General features: G+C 39.6%; 1 long non-coding RNA gene across 1 annotated transcript in view; it reads left to right on the top strand.

The window, feature by feature from the left end:
* Nucleotides 1-20,843: 20,843 nt before the first annotated feature.
* The window catches only part of LOC118005235, a 31,053-nt gene continuing 30,699 nt past the window's right edge, over nucleotides 20,844-21,197 (top strand). Inside the window, exon 1 of the long non-coding RNA XR_004677787.1 lies at nucleotides 20,844-20,945. This is a non-coding gene — a long non-coding RNA (uncharacterized LOC118005235). The remainder of the gene's footprint in view (nucleotides 20,946-21,197) is intronic.

The following is a 21,197-nucleotide window of genomic DNA, read 5'->3' on the forward strand; positions in this document are numbered from 1 at the left end:
AAGAAATATTCACAATGTATACATTTAACAAATGACTTGTACCCAGAATACATAAAGAACTCCCACAGCTCAAAAAATAAAAAGACAAACAGTCCCATAAAAAACTGGGCAAAAATACTTGAATAGACACTGAAAAAGAAGATATACAAATAGCCAATAAGCAGATGAAAACATACTTAACATTACTGGTCATCAGTGCAACAGAAATTAAAACCATGAGGTACCAAAACCCAACCATCAAAAATTTAAAAGCCTAACTACATCAAATATTAGAGAGAATATGGAACAACTGGAACTCTCACACATTGCTGGTAAGAGTATAAAATGATACAACTTTGGAAAACTATCTGGCAATTTCTTTAAAATATAAATATACAATACCATATAAGACATCAATTCCATTTCTAGTTTTTTATGCAAGAAAAATAAAAATATTTGTCCACAAAAAGCCTTGTGCACAACGGTTCATAGCAGCTTTATTCATAGTAGCACAAAGATAGACAAAAGTCAGATGTCCATCATCAGGACACTGGGTATATAAATTGTGTTATAATCATATAGTTGAATACTAATAGGCAATAAAAAGGAATAATCTACAGACCCATGTAACAACATAAATCAATCTCAAATAATATTATGCTGAGTGAAAGAAACCAAAGAGCATTCTGAATGATTCAATTTATATGACATTCAAAAATATGTAAAACTAACCTTAGTGATAAAAATCAGATTAGTGTTTTTTTTCTGCTGGAGGAGAGGAGGAAGGAATGATGGGGAAGGGGCATAAAGGAACTTTTCTGAAGTGGTATTAATGTTTTGTGCCTTGATATACTTTCATTAAAACTGACTGAATAGTATACTTAAGACTTGAGGATTTGGCTGTATATAAATTTGGCTGTATATAAATAGAAAACAATTTTTAACAACATTTTTAAAAATTTTTTATTGTTATGTTAATCACCATACATTACATCATTAGTTTTTGATGTAGTGTTCCATCATTCATTGTTTGTGCATAATACCCAGTGCTCCATGCAGAATGTGCCCTCTTTTTTTTTTTTTAAAGATTTTATTTATTTATTTAAGAGAGAGAATGAGAGAGAACACATGAGAGGGGATAGGGTCAGAGGGAGAAGCAGACTCCCTGCCAAGCAGGGAGCCCGATGCGGGACTCGATCCAGGGACTCCGGGATCATGACCTGAGCCGAAGGCAGTCGCTTAACCAACTGAGCCACCCAGGCGCCCAGAATGTGCCCTCTTTAATACCCATCACTAGGCTAACCCATGCCCCCACCCCACTGCCCTCTAGAACCCTCAGTTTGTTTTTCAGAGTCCATCATCTCTCATGGTTCGTCTCCCCCTCCGATTTCCCCCCCTTCATTCTTCCCCTCCTGCTATCTTCTTCTTCTTCTTTTTTTTTTTTTTTTTTTTTCTTAACATATATTGCATTATTCATTTCAGAGGTACGGGTCTGTGATTCAACAGTCTTGCACAATTCACAGCACTCACCATAGTACATACCCTCCCCAATGTCTACCACCCAGACATCCCATCCCTTCCACCCCACCCCCAACTCCAGCAACCCTCAGTTTGTTTCCTGAGATTAAGAATTCCTCATATCAGTGAGGTCATATGATACATGTCTTTCTCTGACTGACTTATTTCGCTCAGCATAATACCCTCCAGTTCCAACCACGTCATTGCAAATGGCAAGATCTCATTCCTTTTGATGGCTGCATAATATTCCATTGTATATATATACCACTTCTTCTTTATCCATTCATCTGTCGATGGACATCTTGGCTCTTTCCACAGTTTGGCTATTGTGGACGTTGCTGCTATAAACATTGGGGTGCACATACCCCTTCAGATCCCTACATTTGTATCTTTGGGGTAAATACCCAGTAGTGCAATTGCTGGATCGTATGGTAGCTCTATTTTCAACTTTTTGAGAAACCTCCATACTGTTTTCCAGAGTGCTGCACCAGCTTGCATTTCCATCAACCATGTAGGAGAGTTCCCCTTTCTCCGCATCCCTGCCAACATCTGTTGTTTCCTGACTTGTTAATTTTAGCCATTCTGACTGGTGTGAGAACACCATTTTTTTAAACACAGATAATACCAGCATTAAAAATAAGTGTGAGGAGGTAAAAGGACACAAATAAATAACCATTAGTCCATGAGGAAAGAGTGCTAGTGTAGCTCTGAACATAGTAGAAATTTTTATTTTTATTTTGACTCAGATTACTATATTAACATTCTTTTGACATTTTATGATAAAATATTATTAATTGCTTGATCTCCAGGTAAGAACAAATATTACACTCTGTGTCAGAGCATTATATCCTCCTTTTAAAATGACATGGATTCCAGATATCTTTCCTCCCTTTCTCAGGGTGATAGATACTCCTAAAGACCCTGGACAGGAGCAACTGATTTATTGCCAAAGTTCACAGAGAATGAAGTCATGGAGGCAGCTCAAATCTTACACACAGCATAAGTTTACAAGGTCTAACTTAAAAGGATCTACATTTCTCACCAGCCTGCCTTCAAGCCTAGTTAGTGTCCCCCCCTCCGCCTCCTGTGATGTGCATCTGTGCAGGAAGGCTCACTTGTTATCTATGGGGTGGAATGCATTCATCATCCATAACTCATGGTCATCAATACAGTCATCACCCAGCTAAGTGGAAACATCAATCTATTGCCTCCTTTATTCTAGCATCCAGAACTCCAGTCTTGCTAAGGTAAATATGCTTTTTCCCAGCTTTCCTTACAGTTTAGGGATTTATGGGGAAGCTTTTCCTTTGCTAATGAAAAGGAAAGAGATGCCACTGGTACCATCCTTTTCCCTGCTTTCTGTTTTGAATGTGGATGGGATGCTTGGGGCTACAGCAGCTATATTCCAACCGTGAACGAACAGCCAATAAGCTAAGGATGGTGAAGCAGAGTCTAGAAAGGGGTCTAGGTTCTTGATAGCATGATTAAGCCTCTGCACCAACTCTAAACTGCATACTCCTAGAGTTCTTGTTCTGATGGTGGAGATACTAGTTGGGAAAGTTCAAGGGCATAGACACATAGGAAAAACTGCCCTGAAAGCATGTAAAGAACATGGAAAGAACAAAAAGCATAGGAAAGAACAAAAAGGAAGTGGATAGCTCCAAAAATTAACTTTGTCCTGTACAGGCGCTATATATAACACCAAGTTCAAATGATTAGATAAAAACAAAGAGGAAGTCTAAAATGTCTTGTTGCCTAGAATTTAAGAAAAAATATATATATTTGCTTTCCAACTTGGCAAATGACTCTTTTTTTCCACCTTTTTAGAGCATGTGTGCATGTCTGTGTTTAAAGAAAGAGTCAGAGAGAGACACCAAGCTATTCAGTACTCTGCTTTTTTTTCCAAGCTTCTGAGCTTCCTTTTCTACATTGTACTTTGCTGTATTCCATCCAAGGGGCATCCATTAATCACCATCCCATTTTTGGCAGTGACAAGGTAGACAATGCATCATGTCAAAGATGTTGCTGTTAATAATTAATGATAATTTCTGTAATGGGGAGTGACACATTGTATTATACCCAAGCTCAAGATAACTGGGCCTGCCATCCACTCTTATTCTGACTTACATGATGAACATGGCAGATTGAGCCTGATACAGGACAGAATTGGAGAGGTGGGGGTGCAGAAACAATCATTTCACCCAGCAATTGGAGAAAGCTATGTTTCTAAAACCCATCCTGACTGCAGGAATGTGTGGGGTCCCCAGATAAGGGAAATTATGACATTTTAGAAGATAAAAGTTCACAATTACTTCTGAAATAGTAAGCTAATTTATTTCACAGAGAGGTGCGAAAGGGCAACCTCAGAAGACAGAGTGGTCCACATCCATTGTCCTGTTAATCTCTGAAGAGGTAAATGATGGTAAAAAAGGTATTTTTAAGAATTGAGGAGGAAGAGGAAGCCCTGCTCAGTCCATTCTTGAGCTCTCTACTTGTTGTCTATACCAGCTTTTATGCAATCCTAGCTTGCATTAGAATGTGTGGCACTATCACCCTCCCCAACTTCTGCCCCAGAACTTCTAAAATGGAAGACCCTGGATTGGCAGACACTTGTTAATTGTCTACCCAATATCAAGTGCCCCTTCTCTCTTGTTATTATAACCCTGATTTTGTATACGGCACCAATGTGCCCAGCTAAATGTTCTCTTTTCCAGGTTCCCCTGCAGTTAAGGGTTGCAATGTGACACAGCTCTGGTCAATGAGAATAAGTGTAAGTCTCTGATGAGAGCTTCAGAAAAGTTTGCTTGTTTGATATATATATATATATATAAATGCTTCTAGGACCATGTTACCCACTTCTTTCTGACTTAAATAACTTAAATGTGTACACTAAAGTCTGGAGCTGTAGCTACCCTCTTATAGCCATAGCAATGACCCAAATGCTAAGGATAGTGTCATAGAGAACTACAAAGAACCTGGGTCTTTGATGACACGGTTGAGCACAGGTCTGTGCCACATGTCTCTGTATGTGGTCCTATATGAAGGAAACCAGTCCCTATTTGTTTAAGCCACTCCCACGTGGTTGTTTTCTTACCTGAAACCAAATATATTCCTAAGTGATATGGATGAATCTGAGAACATAACTTTAAAAAAGCATATAGATGATTGATTAAATGTCTAATACACATTTGGAACTTAACATATTCAAAACAGAACCCTTGATTCCTACCTGCCATCCCCTCTCCAATCCCTTCCCAACCATAAAAAGAAAACCCCATCTCTTCTCCTAGCTTACCCCCATCTCAAAGTGTAGTAATAGGCACTACAACACTTACCCTGTTGCTGGTGCCAAAAACCTAAATGTCATCCTTGACTTCTCTTGCCTGACATCCACTTCATCTGCAAGAGTTATTACCTCTAAAATATGTTCCTAAACCACCTCCTTCTCTCTCTCTCCATTCTCACCCACTTCTTCAGTCCTGACTGACACCACAACCTCCTAACTGGTTCTTCCCCAGACCCAGTCTTTAATCATGCATGTCAGAACATGCCATTCTCTGATTAAGACCCACTAAGAGCTTCCCATTGCACTTGGACTAAATCCTTACCATGGCTGGGAAGCCTTGCATCACCTCACCCTGCTACATCTGGAATCTCAGTTTATTAGTGACTATCCCATCACTCACTGGGCTTCAACATCTCTGGACTTTTCTTTGTTCCTTGAACACAACAAGCTCATCTATGTCTGCGGACTTTGCACTAGGTCCCCTCTATCCAGGTTGTAACCTGCTCATTCATATTATTTAGATCTTGGCTTAAATATCACCTTCTCAGATTTGCTTTCCTTGGCATCTCTTTTGAAAGCAGTCCCACTCACACTCTATGATATCATTCTGCTTTTTGCTTCATAGCACTTGTCAGAATCTGATATTTTATTGTTTATTTATGTTAATTGATTTATTTTCTGATTCCTGCCATTAGAATGTATGCTCCTTGAGTGCAGGAATTTTGTTTGTCTTATTGCTTGGATAATTTCCAGCACTTAGAATGGTGTCTAACACATCACTAGCTCTTATCTAATGTGTGTATAATTTTATTGAATGTATGATTTACATCCCTATGATGGAACCACTTAAATATAACATCCAGATTATTTATTTAATTCTTCTTTTACATTGGATGTGCATGAAGAATATTGATTTCAGTCATGATTTCACTGACCTCCAATAATATGGTGCTGATACTGCTGGTAGCTTATTGATTACTCTTTTGAAAAACAATAAAGGACATTTTATGTTGGATTCTACTGTATGCTGAAAAAAAATTTCCCCACTGAATGCATTCTGAATTTTCCATCTTATTACATCTTAGGAAAGCACCTATTCTAGTTAGTTTCATAAAATATTCAGAGGTCAAAATTCCTGAACTTGCCGAGTGATGACTTCCAAGGACTCATTCTAAAGTCTATCATTCAATTTGCCAATAGCTATAAAAACAAAAATCTAACAGAGACAGGCCAGGGGATAAGTAGAGTCATTTAGTTTGAAAGATAAATTATACCAATAATGTACATTATCACATGCTGAAGAGTCACCAACCTGCTTTAGTTCAACTTTGTTAGCAAATTACTCATCTTAATTACTGCCTTCTTCTTTTTCTTATCTCATTTTTCCCTAGTCATATTAATGGTTGCATATTAATATTAGAACAATGTTCACTAAGCTTAACTCTAAAAATAATGGCTGTTTTAAATCAGAGTTAATTAGTATGTCAGGAAGTTCAGGTAATTATGGGGCCATGTGATTTTTTTAAAAAAAGATATTGAGTAAAAAGACACTTTACCAAATGCTACATTCATGATTTCATAAAGTATTTTTAATATTTTTCTTAAAATTGTCACTGAAAACTGAATAACATGAGTCTTCGGTGATCATTTGTCATTGCTAACTACAGGTGAGTGAGCTCTCCCTAATCCTGCAATCACTGCAGAAAATAGATTTAACATTAATTTATGAATCTCAGTGTCGTTTCTCTTCCAGGTTTAACAGTGAATCATGGTTTATACTATTTATATTTCATCACACATAGGGAAGGTTGTCAAGAGCAAAAGATCAGAGTAACATAATTCTCCTCTCCTGCACCCTCATGAGCTGCTGCTTGAGAATACTGGTTTGAGGGGAGTTGGAAGGCACACTGTCCTTGGATGTATGTGGGAAATATTCTGGGACTTCAAGGGGAAGGAGCAAATGTACTGAGGGATAACTCTGAAAACTGCATACATATGGAATAAGCATCATAAATAAATTATCTTGGGTATCATGTCCTGTAAACTTGTCCATCTAAAAGTCCTCTGAGGGTATCCATAAGCCCTCTCCCAATCCTTCACAAAATAGTCAGAAATTCAGAGCAATCAAGAAGGAAGAGCAAAAATAGTTTGTGTTTCACTGGTTCCTGAAATACATTCCTGTCCGTAAAGAAATACATGCCTAGGGGTGCCTGGGTGGCTCAGCCGTTAAGCGTCTGCCTTCGGCTCAGGTCATGATCCCAGGGTCCTGGGATCGAGCCCCGCATTGGGCTCTCTGCTCAACGGGAAGCCTGCCTCTCCCTCTCCCACTCCCCTACTTGTGTTCCCTCTCTCGCTGTGTCTTTCTCTGTCAAATAAATAAATAAAATCTTAAAAAAAAAAAAAAGAAATACATTCCTATTTCTTTAAAATCAACACTAGAAAAGAAGGACAAAAATAAAAACAAGAATTGGGCAACAAAAATAAAGAGGGTTCTGAGGGCGGAGGAGTAGGAGACCTAGATTTCATCTCCTCTCAGGAATTCAGCTGGATAGGGATCAAACCATTCTGAACACCTACAAACTCAACAGGAGATCGAAGAAAAGAAGAGCAACAACTCTCTCATCAGAAAAGCGACCACTTTCTGGAAGGTAGGACGTGCGGAGAAGTGAATCCGAGGTGATATTCGGGAGGATAGACGGCGGGGCAGGGGCCTCGTCGGCCGCTTCTGGCAAGTGATAGAACCACGGAGCACAAAATCAGAACTTTTAAAAGTCTGCTCCGCCGAGGGACATCACTCTGGTGGCTAAGCGGGGGGTAGAACCCTCCGGGACAGTGTGGTCTCAGGACCCTCGGGGTCACAGAAAGACCGGGGGTGCCTGAGTGTGGCAGAGCTCCCAGGTATCGGAGCGGGGAAGCCGGCTGCAGAGGCGGAGCCCAGGCGCAGGCTCTCAGCTCGGGGTTGCCATAAACCATGATCCGGGGCCCAGTCGGGCCCCTGCTCCTCCAGCAGGGACCCAACAAGTGGCAGATCTGGGGAGACTCACCTTCCTCCCCCGGGAGGAGCCGCGCGGAAGTGCACCGCAGGGATCTGCTGGGTTTGGAGACTCCACCCGGGGTCGGGTGCCAGAGATAGAAACGCGCAGTCACAGGCCGTGTGAGCACGGAGTGCGGTGGGAGACCGGGGAGACGGAGTGACTGACGGCTTTTCTCTGGGGGCTCACTGAGGAGGGGGGCCCCGAGTTCTCGGCTCCTCCAGGGCAGAGATTGGGAGGCCGCCATTTTCACTCTCTGCCTCCAAAGCTGTACGGAAACCTCGCAGGGAACAAAAGCTCCGGAGAGCAAACCCAAGCAGATTACTTCGCCGGGAGGGGGCAAGGGCGGGGCAATTCCGCCTCCGGCAAAGACATTTGGAAACCACGGCAACAGGCCCCTCCCCCAGAAGATCAGCGGGAACAGCCAGCCAAGACCAAGTTTACTGATCAATGAGAACGGCAGAACTCCAGCACTAGGGGAATACTGCACATAGAATTCATGGCTTTTTTACCATGATTCTTTAGTCTTTCAAAGTTAATTTTTTTAACTGTCTTTTTTTCTTTTTTTTTCTTTTTTTTGAATTTTTCTTTTTCCCTTTTTCAACCAACATCTTATCAATCCCTTTTTAAAAAAAAAAAAATTTATTTTTCATTTTTAGAGTCATATTCTATCCCTTCACAGTAGTTACCCGTATTTTTGGCTTCTATATGTAAGTTGTTCTCTCTTTAAAATTTTGAGATAGTTTCTTCTAACAGATTAAAATATACCCTAAATCTCTAGTATATGGTGTTTTCTATTCCCCTGCCTGATCACATTCTCTCCCTTTTTTTTCTTTTTTCTTTTTTTAAATCCTCTTCTTTTTTCAAACAACTTCTTATCAATTCCTTTTATAAAATTTTTTATAATTTCCATCTTTACAGTCATATTCCATCCCTTCATCATATCAACCCTTATTTTTGTACATATATAAGTTTTTCTTTCTTTAAAATTTTGGGAGGCACCTTCTTCTAAAAGACCAAAATACACCCCAAATCTAGTGTGTGGCACTGATCTATATACCAGCCTGACCATATTTGATCACATTCTGGTTTTTGTTGTTGTTGTTGTTGTTGTTTTGTTTTGTTTGTTTTTGTTTTTATCTTTATCTTTTTCTTTTTTTTCTTTTTCTTTTTTCTCTCTTTCCCTTTCTTATCCCACTGCTTCAGGTCTTTTCTGATTTGTTTAGAGTATATTCTCTGGGGACGTTGTTACTCTGCTAGCATTTTGTTCTCTCATTAATCTATTCTCCTCTGCACAAAATGACAAGATGGAAAAAATCATCTCAATAAAAAGGACAAGAGGTAGTACCGACTGCCAGGGACCTACTCAATACGGACATTAGTACGATATCAGATCTAGAGTTCAGAATCATCACTTTAAAGATACTAGCTGGGCTTGAAAAAAATATGGAAGTTATTAGAGAAACCCTTTCTGGAGAAGTAAAAGAACTAAAATCCAACCAAGTAGAAATCAAAAAGGCTATTAATGAGGTGCAATCAAAAATGGGGGCATTAATTGCTAGAATAAAAGAGGCAGAAGAGAGAATCGGTAATATAGAAGATGAAATGATGGAAAATAAAGAAGCTGAGAAAAAGAGAGATAAACAACTCTGGATCACAAGGGCAGAATTCGAGAGAAAAGCGATACCATAAGATGAAACAACATTAGAATAATTGGGATCCCAGAAGAAGAAGAGAGAGAGAGAGAGGCAGAAGGTATAATGGAGCAAATTATAGCAGAGAACTTCCCTAATTTGGGGAAGGAAACAGGCATGAAAATCCAGGAAGCACAGAGAACCCCTCTCAAAATCAATAAAAATAGGTCAACACCCTGACATGTAATAGTAAAACTTACGAGTCTCAAAGACAAAGAGAAAATCCTGAAAGCAGCCTAAGGAGAAGAGATATGTAACCTACAAGGGTAGAAACATTAGATTGGCAACAGACCTATCCACAGAGACCTGGCAGGCCAGAAAGGACTGGCAGGATATATTCAGAGCACTAAATGAGAAAAATATGCAGCCAAGAATATTCTATCCAGCTAGGCTGTCATTGAAAATTGAAGGAGAGATAAAAAGCTTCCAGGACAAACAAAAACTAAAGGAATTTGCAAACACAAAACCAGCCCTACAGGAAATCTTGAAAGGGGTCCTCTAAGCAAAGAGAGAGCCTAAAAGCAATATAGACCAGAAAGGAACACAGACAATATATGGTAACAGTCACCTTACAGGCAATACAATGGCACTAAATTCCTATCTTTCAATAGTTACCCTGAATGTAAATGGGCTAAATGCCCCAATCAAAAGACACAGGCTAGCAGACTAGATTAAAAAACAAGACCCATCAATATGCTGTCTGCAGGAGACTCATTTTAGACTCAAAGACACCCCCAGGTTGAAAGTGAGGGGGTGGAAAACCATTTACCATGCTAATGGACACCAAAAGAAAGCTGGGGTGGCAATCCTTATATCAGACAAATTAGATTTTAAACCAAAGACTGTAATAAGAGATGAGGAAGGACCTTATATCCTACTTAAAGGATCTATCCAACAAGAAGATCTAACAATTGTAAATATCTATGCCCCTAACATGGGAGCAGCCAATTATATAAGGCAATTAATAACAAAAGCAAAGAAACACATCGACAACAATACAATAATACTGGGGGACTTTAACACCCCCTCACTGAAATGGACAGATCGTCTAAGCAAAAGATCAACAAGGAAATAAAGACTTTAAATGACACACTGGACCAAATGGACTTCACAGACAAATTCAGAACATTCCACCCCAAAGCAACAGAATACACATTCTTCTCTAGTCTCAATCGGTCTCAATCGGTACCAAAAGATTGGGATCATTCCCTGCCTATTTTCAGACCACAAAGCTTTGAAACTAGAACTCAATCACAAGAGGAAAGTCGGAAAGAACTCAAATACATGGAGTTTAAAGAGCATCCTACTGAAGAATGAATGGGTCAACCAGGAAATTAAAGAAGAATTAAAAAAATACATGGAAACCAATGAAAATGAAAACACAACTATTCAAAATCTTTGGGATGCAGCAAAGGCAGTCCTAAGAGGAAAGTATATAGCAATACAAGCCTTTCTCAAGAAACAAGAACGGTCTCAAGTACACAACCTAACCCTCCACCTAAAGGAACTGGAGAAAGAACAGCAAATAAAGCCTAAACCCAGCAGGAGAAGAGAAATAATAAAGATCAGAGCAGAAATCAATGAACTACAAACTAAAAGAACAGTAGAACAGATCAACGAAACTAGGAGCTGGTTCTTTGAAAGAATTAACAAGATTGATAAACCCCTGGCCAGACTAATCAAAAAGAGAAGAGAAATGACCCAAATCAACAAAATCATGAATGAAAGAGGAGAGATCACAACCAACACCAAAGAAATACAAACAATTCTAAGAACATATTATGAGCAACTCTATGCCAGCAAATTAGATAACCTGGAAGAGATGGATGCATTCCTAGAGATGTATCAACCACCAAAAATAAACCAAGAAGAAAGAGAAAACCTGAACAGACGTATAACCACTAAGGAAATTGAAGCAGTCATCAAAAATCTCCCAAAAAACAAAAGCCCAGGGCCAGATGGCTTCCCAGGGGAATTCTACCAAACATTTCAAGAAGAATTAATACCTATTCTTCTGAAACTGTTCCAAAAAATAGAAATGGAAGGAAAACTTCCAAACTCATTTTATGAGGCCAGCATTACCTTGATCCCAAAACCAGACAAAGACCCCATCAAAAAGGAGAATTACAGACTAATATCCCTGATGAACATGAATGCAAAAATTCTCACCAAAATACTAGCCAATAGGATCCAACAGTACATTAAAAGGATTATTCACCACGACCAAGTGGGATTTATCCCTGGGCTGCAAGGTTGGTTCAACATCCGCAAATCAATCAATGTGATACAATACATTAACAAAAGAAAGAACAAGAATCATATGATCCTCTCAAGAGATGCAGAAAAAGCTTTTGACAAAGTACAGCATCCTTTCTTGATCAAAACTCTTCAGAATATAGGGATAGAGGGTACATACCTCAATATCATAAAAGCCATCTATGAAAAACCTACAGTGAATATCATTCTCAATGGGGAAAAACTGAGAGCTTTCCCCCTAAGGTCAGGAACGCAGCAGGGATGTCCACTATCACCACTGCTATTCAACATAGTATTGGAAGTCCTAGCCACAGCAATCAGACAACAAAAAGAAATCAAAGGCATCCAAATTGGCAAAGAAGAAGTCAAACTCTCACTCTTGGCAGATGATAGGATACTTTATGTGGAAAACCCCAAAGACTCCACTCCCAAAACTGCTAGAACTCATACAGGAATTCAGTAAAGTGGCAGGATATAAAATCAATGCACAGAAATCAGTGCCATTCCTATACACCAACAACAAGACAGAAGAAGAGAAATTAAGGAGTCGATCCCATTTACAATTGCACCCAAAACCATAAGATACCTAGGAATAAATCTAACCAAAGAGGCAAAGGATCTGTACTCAGAAAACTATAAAATACTCATGAAAGAAATTGAGGAAGACACAAAGAAATGGAGAAACGTTCCATGCTCATGGATTGGAAGAACAAATATTGTGAAGATGTCAATGCTACCTAGAGCAATCTACACATTCAATGCAATCCCCATCAAAATACCATCCACTTTTTTCAAAGAAATGGAACAAATCATCCTAAAATTTGTATGGAACCAGAAAAGACCCCGCATAGCCAGAGGATTGTTGAAAAAGAAAAGCAAAGCCAGCGGCATCACAATTCCAGACTTCCAGCTCTATTACAAAGCTGTCATCATCAAGACAGCATGGTACTGGCACAAAAACAGACACATAGATCAATGGAACAGAATAGAGAGCCCAGAAATGGACCCTCACTTCTATGGTCAACTCATCTTTGACAAAGCAGGAAAGAATGTCCAGTGGAAAAAAGACAGTCTCTTCAACAAATGGTGTTGGGAAAATTGGATAGCCACATGCAGAAGAATGAAACTGGACCATTTCCTTACACCACACACAAAAATAGACTCCAAATGGTTGAAAGACCTCACTGTGAGACAGGAGTCCATCAAAATCCTAAAGGAGAACACAGGCAGCAACCTCTTTGATCTCAGCCGAAGCAACTTCTTCCTAGAAACATCGCCAAAGGCAAGGAAAGCAAGGGCAAAAATGAACTATTGGGACTTCATCAAGATAAAAAGCTTTTGCAAAGCAAAGGAAACAGTCAACAAAACCAAAAGACAACCGACAGAATGGGAGAAGATATTTGCAAATGACATATCAGATAAAGGGCTAGTATCCAAAATCTATAAAGAACTCATCAAACTCAGCACCCAAAGAACAAAGAATCCAATCAAGAAATGGGCAGAAGACATGAACAGACATTTTTACAAAGAAGACATCCAAATGGCCAACAGACACATGAAAAAGTGCTCAATATCACTCGGCATCAGGGAAATCCAAATCAAAACCTCAATGAGATACCACCTCACACCAGTCAGAATGGCTAAAATTAACAAGTCAGGAAACGACAGATGTTGGTGGGGATGCGGAGAAAGGGGAACACTCCTACACTGTTGGTGGGAATGCAAGCTGGTGCAGCCACTCTGGAAAACTGTATGGAGGTTTCTCAAAAAGTTGAAAATAGAGCTACCCTATGATCCAGCAATTGCACTACTGGGTATTTACCCCAAAGATACAAAAGTAGGGATCCGAAGGGGTACGTGCACCCCGATGTTTATAGCAGCAATGTCCACAATAGCCAAACTGTGGAAAGAGCCAAGATGTCCATCGACAGATGAATGGATAAAGAAGAGGTGGTATATATATACAATGGAATATTATGCAGCCATCAAAAGAAATGATATCTTGCCATTTGCAACGATGTGGATGGAACTGGAGGGTATATGTTGAGTGAAATAAGTCAAACAGAGAAAGATATGTATCATATGATCTCACTGATATGAGGAATTCTTAATTGCAGGAAACAAACTGAGGGTTGCTGGAGTGGGGGGTGGGGAGGGAGGGATGGGGTGACTGGGTGATAGACACTGGGGAGGGTATGTGCTCTGGTAAGCGCTGTGAATTGTGCAAGACTGTTGAATCTCAGATCTGTACCTCTGAAACAAATAATGCAATATATGTTAAGAAAAAAAAAAGAAGAAGAAGAAGGTAGCAGGAGGGGAAGAATGAAGGGGGGGAAATCGGAGGGGTAGACGAACCATGAGACACGATGGACTCTGAAAAACAAACTGAGGGTTCTAGAGGGGAAGGGGGTGGGAGGATGGGTTAGCCTGGTGGTGGGTATTGAGGAGGGCACATTCTGCATGGCGCACTGGGTGTTATGTACAAACAATGAATCATGGAACACTTCATCTAAAACTAATGATGTAATGTATGGGGATTAACATAAGAATAAAAAATAAATAAATAAATAAAAATAAATAAATAAAGAGGGTTCCTTGGTACATGGATAGATTCTCAAGTACATAGTAAACCCTGAGTCACTGGGTTAAACTATTAATAGGGCAACAAAGAAATTATGGGCAGTCACACTTGCAATAGGCCTGGCGAGGGCAGTGCTACGGGTGCTGACTGGGGAATAGGGAGATGGTCCATTAGTCTTCATGACCTACTGGGAAATCTCAGATGGAGGCTGATCTCAAATTGAGAGACAGTAACCTATAATACTGCTGAATCGAATTCCCAACAGGGTAAAATTATAAACATTTTTAGTCTGTTAATATTTATTGAGTACCTACAAAATGCAAGGCACTGTGGACTGCATAAAGATAGTGGCCTCCTAAAACCCCCTTTCTCTCTCTTGTAACAACATGCCACACTGATCATAGTCAATTGTTTAACTGTCCATCTTCCACATCAGACTGCCAACTCAAGGGCTTATCTATCTGTGTGTATCCTGGCCCTACTACCTCTCCAGTACCTAGAACATAGTAGGTACCCAAAAATGTGTTTGAATGGGTGACTAGAAGCTCATAAAATAGTTTGAGAGATAAGACACAAACACTTGTTATTTAAAATAAAAGAATAAATATCACAAGATAGCACATGATGAGTTGCCAAATGAAAAGTAAGACAAATCCTAAAGAAGAGGAATTTCACGGCAGGCTGGACTGGGGACTTCCTCAGGTTGTCAGAAGAACCCAGACACTAAGTCTGTTCCATGTTTTTCCAGGACAGAGACAGAGGCACCCATCCAATAAGGGAGAAATAGTAGGAAAAAGGAAGGACAAGTTGGGAGGAAGAAGAGGAGATAACCTATCACTAGGGTCTCAACTGCCACCACGTTTCTTTTTCCTTATATTTTAGGTATTTCATATATAAATTACATGTATAATTAGTGTAGCCAATAAGACCCTGGGCTACAGTCATTTTAAGGAGGAGTTGAGGACTGATACTCAAAAACCATTAATCAATTTAATTAATGAGTAAAGATCAAGCACTTACCTTCATACTCTCATTTAATCTGAATGGCGATCTATGAGGTGTCATATCCCCATTTTGTGGATGAAAATACTAAGCCTCAGAAAGGTTATGTGAAGTAGACAAACCACAATCCAGAATAGCTGACTTCCAAAACATAGCCTTTGTATTTAACCCAAAGTAATAACATAATCAGAGGCTAATCCTTCTAACCAAACAAATGGCCCTTAGATGGTAAGCCGATATCAAACTACATTTATTCAAGACATGAGGAACCCATTGCAGTGCAGCGGGTCTATGGACTACTGAGAAGCTTGGAAAACAATGAACTTGCCTAAAAATACCAAAAGCTGGTACAGCAATTACTCCAAAATCAGAAGGTTTCAAGGGGGCACAGGGTCTAAGAGTGGAAGAAATGGCAAGCATGAGAGAAGATGGAGTCTACCCCACACTGTGATTCCTGTCTTGCCAACAAGATCCTCGCTGAAATTATTTCCCCTACCACCTCTCTCTGACAATTCTCATTTAAAGATTTACTCCTTGGCCTAAGAAATGCTATTTTTCTATCATCAATTACCATCACTTTCCTTCAACTCAACTGCAGAAATATGTATCAATTACCCATCAGGAGAGAAGGCAGAGTGCTAGCCCTCGTGTGCAAAACTGCATAGAGCCAGGTCCCTGGTCTCAAGGATGAAATGAAAAACAATTCAACACACCTGGGTATACTCTTAGTGGAGTCACCAAGGTATTATAGGAACACATGGAAAGAAGTGATCAACTTTGCCTCCCAGTTAGTTTCCTGTTCTGTCACTCAGCACAGGCCTACCTCCTCACCAATGCCATTAAGAGCCCCTTAATTTCGACTGTTTTCCATCATTGTGGTAGACATAATGGCTACCAAAATATCTACATGGCCTCATCCCTGGAACCTGCGACTATGTTATGTTACATAGCAAAAGGGACTTGCAAACGTAATTAATGTTACAGATCTTAAAATAAGGACATTATCCTGAATTAACTGGGTAGACTCAATCTAATTTAATCACATGAGCCCCTTACAGAACTTTCTTTGGTCAGAGTTAGAGACATGCAGTAGAAGGAGAAGGCAGAGAGATTTGAGATAGAAAGGGCAATGGGATGAGGAATACAAATAGTTCTAAGAGGTAAGAGAGGCTCCCAGCTGGCAGCCAGCAGGAAATCGGGACCTCGGTGTTACAATGATAAGGAATTGAATTCTGCCAACAATCTCAATGAGCTTGGAAGCTCATTGGGGAAAGTCGACTCTTCCCCAGAGTCTTCAGAAAGAAATGTATTCCTGCAGATACTTAGATTTTGTCCTTGTAAGAACCTAAGTGAAGAACCAACTGAGTCTTACTGTACTAAACTTCTGACCCACTGAAACTATGAGATAATAAATTGATGTTGTTTTAAACCACTAAGTTTTTGGCCTTTTGTTACAGCAGCAATAGAAAACCAATACATTGTCAAAAATGTTCTTCTGCCCTCTTTAGACATAATTCATTCTTTAGGTCTTGCTCTAATGCCATGCATCTGTAAAGCCCTCCCAACTTCCACGGGAAAACAAGCTCTCCTCCCTCTGGATTCCTGTCACAGCTTGGCTGGACTTTCATTAGGTCACTTATTTCCCTCCTTTGTACTATTATTAGCTATTTTCATGACTGCTCAACTAGGTTATATATTGTGTCTGGTTCAGTTTTATGTCTCTCACATACCCAGTTACATTGGCATAGATGGAATAAATAGTCAAAGAGCCATTCAGTATATCCATATTTAGTATCCCTGGGTGTATGGCACCAGCAGGCATTCACATGTCTTTTTGGCTGGCACCCAGAGTAGTGGATGTCAGTCCAAGACAATTCATGGTAAGAAGGGCAGTGTCATACAAGTGGAACAGCTCATTAGTGATCAGTTGACAACATTTTATTATTCTATATTGACTTTTTTAAATGCAAATTGAATGCTTTCATGAAAACTAAATTGAAATACTACATTGGAATTAGTCTTGATAAAAGAATATCACAGATTGATGCTGAGACCATCACCTGCACAGTTATAAATTAGTAGTCCATCAAAAGCCAACTCATTGTCCCTCAGTTATAAAAAGACAATTTAGTGTTTCAGCAAACTCAGTAATTCATTAAGAGACATAGCAAGTAACTGTATGAATAAAGAGCTAAAGCGTAAAATGTGATACTCATTCTTTAGAATGAGCTAACACTTTAATATATGAATTGTGTTTTCTTAGAATTGTCACCCAATTTATCTGAGTAGCTAGTTAGCAGGGAAGCCAGAACCATCTGGAATAGAAAAATGATAAATTCTCTTTTAGAATGTATGATAATACTACATAATTCTAGTGATCTTATGGTGAAGGTGTGGAAACAGATATCAGGCATCATACATTTTGGCTAAACCCATTTTGCACTAACGTTCATCATATATTATAATTATTAAACAACAGGGGCGCCTGGGTGGCTCAGTCGTTAAGCATCTGCCTTCGGCTCAGGTCATGATCCCAGGGTCCTGGGATCGAGTCCCACATTGGGTTCCCTGCTCAGCAGGAAGCCTGCTTCTCCCTCTGCCACTCCCCCTGCTTGTGTTCCTGCTCTCGCTCTCTCTCTCTGTCATATAAACAAATAAAATCTTTTAAAAAAATAATAATTATTAAACAACAGAACCCATCTAACCTCCAAGCAAATTGAGAAATCTCATGTGATCCCCCAGTCCTTGAGTCCAAGGAGAAATCAAGGCTCCCAGTGGATATATAACCATGAAATATGTATATGTGTATGCATTATTATTATTATTATTATTATTATTATTGCTGTAATTGCTTCAAGGGATGCACTCTCTAGGTTAAAAAAAAATCTATAGGGAAGTCCTGATTTATCTCATCACTACAAGGTGTCCTCCATACTTGAGTAGACTGAAATATTTATCTGTTTGTTAAAAAGGAAGTGTTAATTGGCCAATCTGGTTAAACTCTCTAGAGGGAGAACTGGATGAATGGAAGGTTGTTAAGGGGTACAAACAGATCAGAAAAGGTAAATCAAACTGTAAATCAAAATGCAAAAAATTGTTAGAGAGAAGAGAAAGTAATTGATGGAGCATAAAATGCCATAAACTACATTTTTGCTAACAATGACAGTGATAAGGACATTGGGAAAATCATCCAATCCCTGATTGGCCGGGGATCTGATTGCAAACAAGTGTCAGTAATTGTACTGTAGGGTCTATAGAATGGAGCTGCATTAGGCCATAGTCTCTAGGGTTTTCCTCATTCATTCAACCAACCAGAAATCTCTAAGTGTCCTATGTGGCAACACCTTGGACCAGGTAGTGTGGAGATGAAAAAGTGAATCAGAAATAAATCCTGTTCTCAAGGGGTCTGGGCAGAAAATACAGGAGTAAATAATAGGAGTAAAGAGAGCAGTGATTTTCAAACTTTTAGCAAAAGTAATCTCACGTAAAACTCCACCAGGTAAAACATAAAAAATGTGTGTGTGTGTGTGTGTGTGTGTATATCTTCTAGTTGAAGTGGAAGGTCAAAGTCCTGGATTCCAGATGATTTAGCATCTCCTGCCATGGTACTGGGGGATCCTGAATCACCTTGAACTCTGCATAGCATCATTTGAAAACAGTCACTGATACAACCAATCAAGAAAGTGACACACTCTAAAAATGAACAAGGAAGTTCCACAAGAAGACAGAGAAAGTTGAGACTACTGAATATGCTGCATATGCTGTGCTGTTTTCATTCAGTCGTTCCTTCTTTCGATTGACTCATTCATTCATTCATTCATTCATTCATTCAACAAATACCTATTGAGTGCCTCCTCTGCCCCAGAACTATTCACTGATAATCAAGGTAAGTCCCTGACCCCTTAGAGTATGTTTTAGTGGACAAAGACAAATACCAATAAACCATCAAACAACCACACAAAGAAATAACATAGGGTATGTCAAGTACTATAAATAATGGGGGAGAAGAGGTGGAGGGCAATAATGTAATAGAGAGTGGCTGGGACAGATTTACTTTAGATAGGGAGCCCAAAGGCCTCCCTGAGATCATATATTGAGCTTTGCTTTTAGATTCTAAAATCTAAAAGATGAGAGAAAATATTCCAAACAGAGGGAGCAGCATGTTCAAAAGTCCTGGGATGCCCAATGTGGCAGGGGTATGGGAAACAAGAGTATAAGGTACATTCAGACTGGTAAGCAGGAGCCATGCAGGCAGTTTGTTTAGATTCTTTCTAGTCTATGTGCAGGAGGAAGCCATTGGAAGATTTTAAGCACTAGGGTCATATGAAACGATTTACATTTCTAAAAGGTCACGTCAGCTCTAATGTGGGAAAAAGACTGTAAGGGGCATATGCAGAAGCAGTTGCCCAGTTGAGACCATGTGTATGAAAGCATAAATGGAGATGAGTGGACAGATTCATGGAGTATTTTGGAGGCAGAGCCAAGAGACTTGTGGATTGGATTGAAAGGTGGGGAGGACAATAGGGAAAAGAGAGGAATCAAGGATGACATCTAAGTTATTGGCTTGAACAGTTAATCGGTGGGTGGGGTACCCTTTGTGGAAATGAGAAAGGCTAGAAGAAGAGAGGTTTGGGAGTTGCATGAGAAAAAGGAAAAAAAGACTGTGAGAAATGAAAGATTCTTAGGTTTGTGTTTGAACATTATCTTATTGAATCTTCAGAGCAACCCAGTAGTTATTCCTATTTCTCACATAAGGAAATTGAAATTCAAGCAAGTTCAATAAAGTGCCCATGGACACTCAGCAAGGAAGTGTCAGGACTGGGGTATGAGCCAAGGTGTCTGATTCGAAGAGTCCACACGTGCACGTTCTACACACCACTACCTTCAGCTACAGAAAGACTAAGGTTTTGGTACTGGTTTTGTCTCAATGAGCTTCTCTTTCCTTATTTATAAAACTAGACAAATAATATTCACTGTGTAAGAGTTGTAAGAATCAAGGTGATTAAATGAGGAGTTCTCCTTGCATTGTAGAGTTGTTTGTAAGAATAAAATATTATATTGCCAGCCATTGAATCCTGGCATGTATTCTTGATCTTGTTAACTCTGAGTTGTCTGGTCTTGATCATGGCCACACCCTGGTGTGGTAGATTTCTGCTCCCTTATTTCACTTCCAGTCAAAGAGCTTTCCAGGAGCCCTGAAAGGGATACCTGAAAGGGACTCATAGATTCTGTCTACCCCAAGTCTGAGACAGTGCCCTACACTCAAATATCCCTAGAGAACTTTGGGATTCTCCATGCTTTCAGACAGCCTTTTGTGATTTGCCTTAAGGAAATGATGTGTCATGCTGAGCCTGGGGTTAAAATTTCTACACAAATAGAGATGTTGTCATATATACAGTTATAGTGACTTATGTCATCTGCAGGAGGCTTTTTCATACCACTTGATACACTACGGGAGACACTCAGCCTGCAGCTGAGAGAGTCCTTGACAACCGCCCAGCCGCTGTCCCTTTTGAGCTAGAAGTGAGAGGAAAAAGAAGGAAAAGAGAGAGTGACAGGGAAGGCCACCATCTGTCCTCTGGGTTCTAGACAATGGGGTGAGTATTTTTACTCATATTATTTCCTTCAACCCTCATAAAAATCTTGGGAGGCAACAATTAAATATTCCCATTTAACAGAGATCCTAAAGTTCAGAATGTTCACTTAACTTGCCAAATTCACACAGCAGACAAGAAGCAGAGTCAAAATCCTGCCCTACATATACTTGACTCCAAAATACAGTGGGTTTTTTTTTTTTTCTATAAAGCCATAATGCCAAAGTATAGAATCATGGGAGAAAGAAGGCAGAA

Source organism: Mirounga leonina, unplaced genomic scaffold (assembly GCF_011800145.1).
Source record: "Mirounga leonina isolate KUSES-001 unplaced genomic scaffold, KU_Mleo_1.0 Mir_94, whole genome shotgun sequence".
NCBI lineage: Eukaryota > Metazoa > Chordata > Mammalia > Carnivora > Phocidae > Mirounga > Mirounga leonina.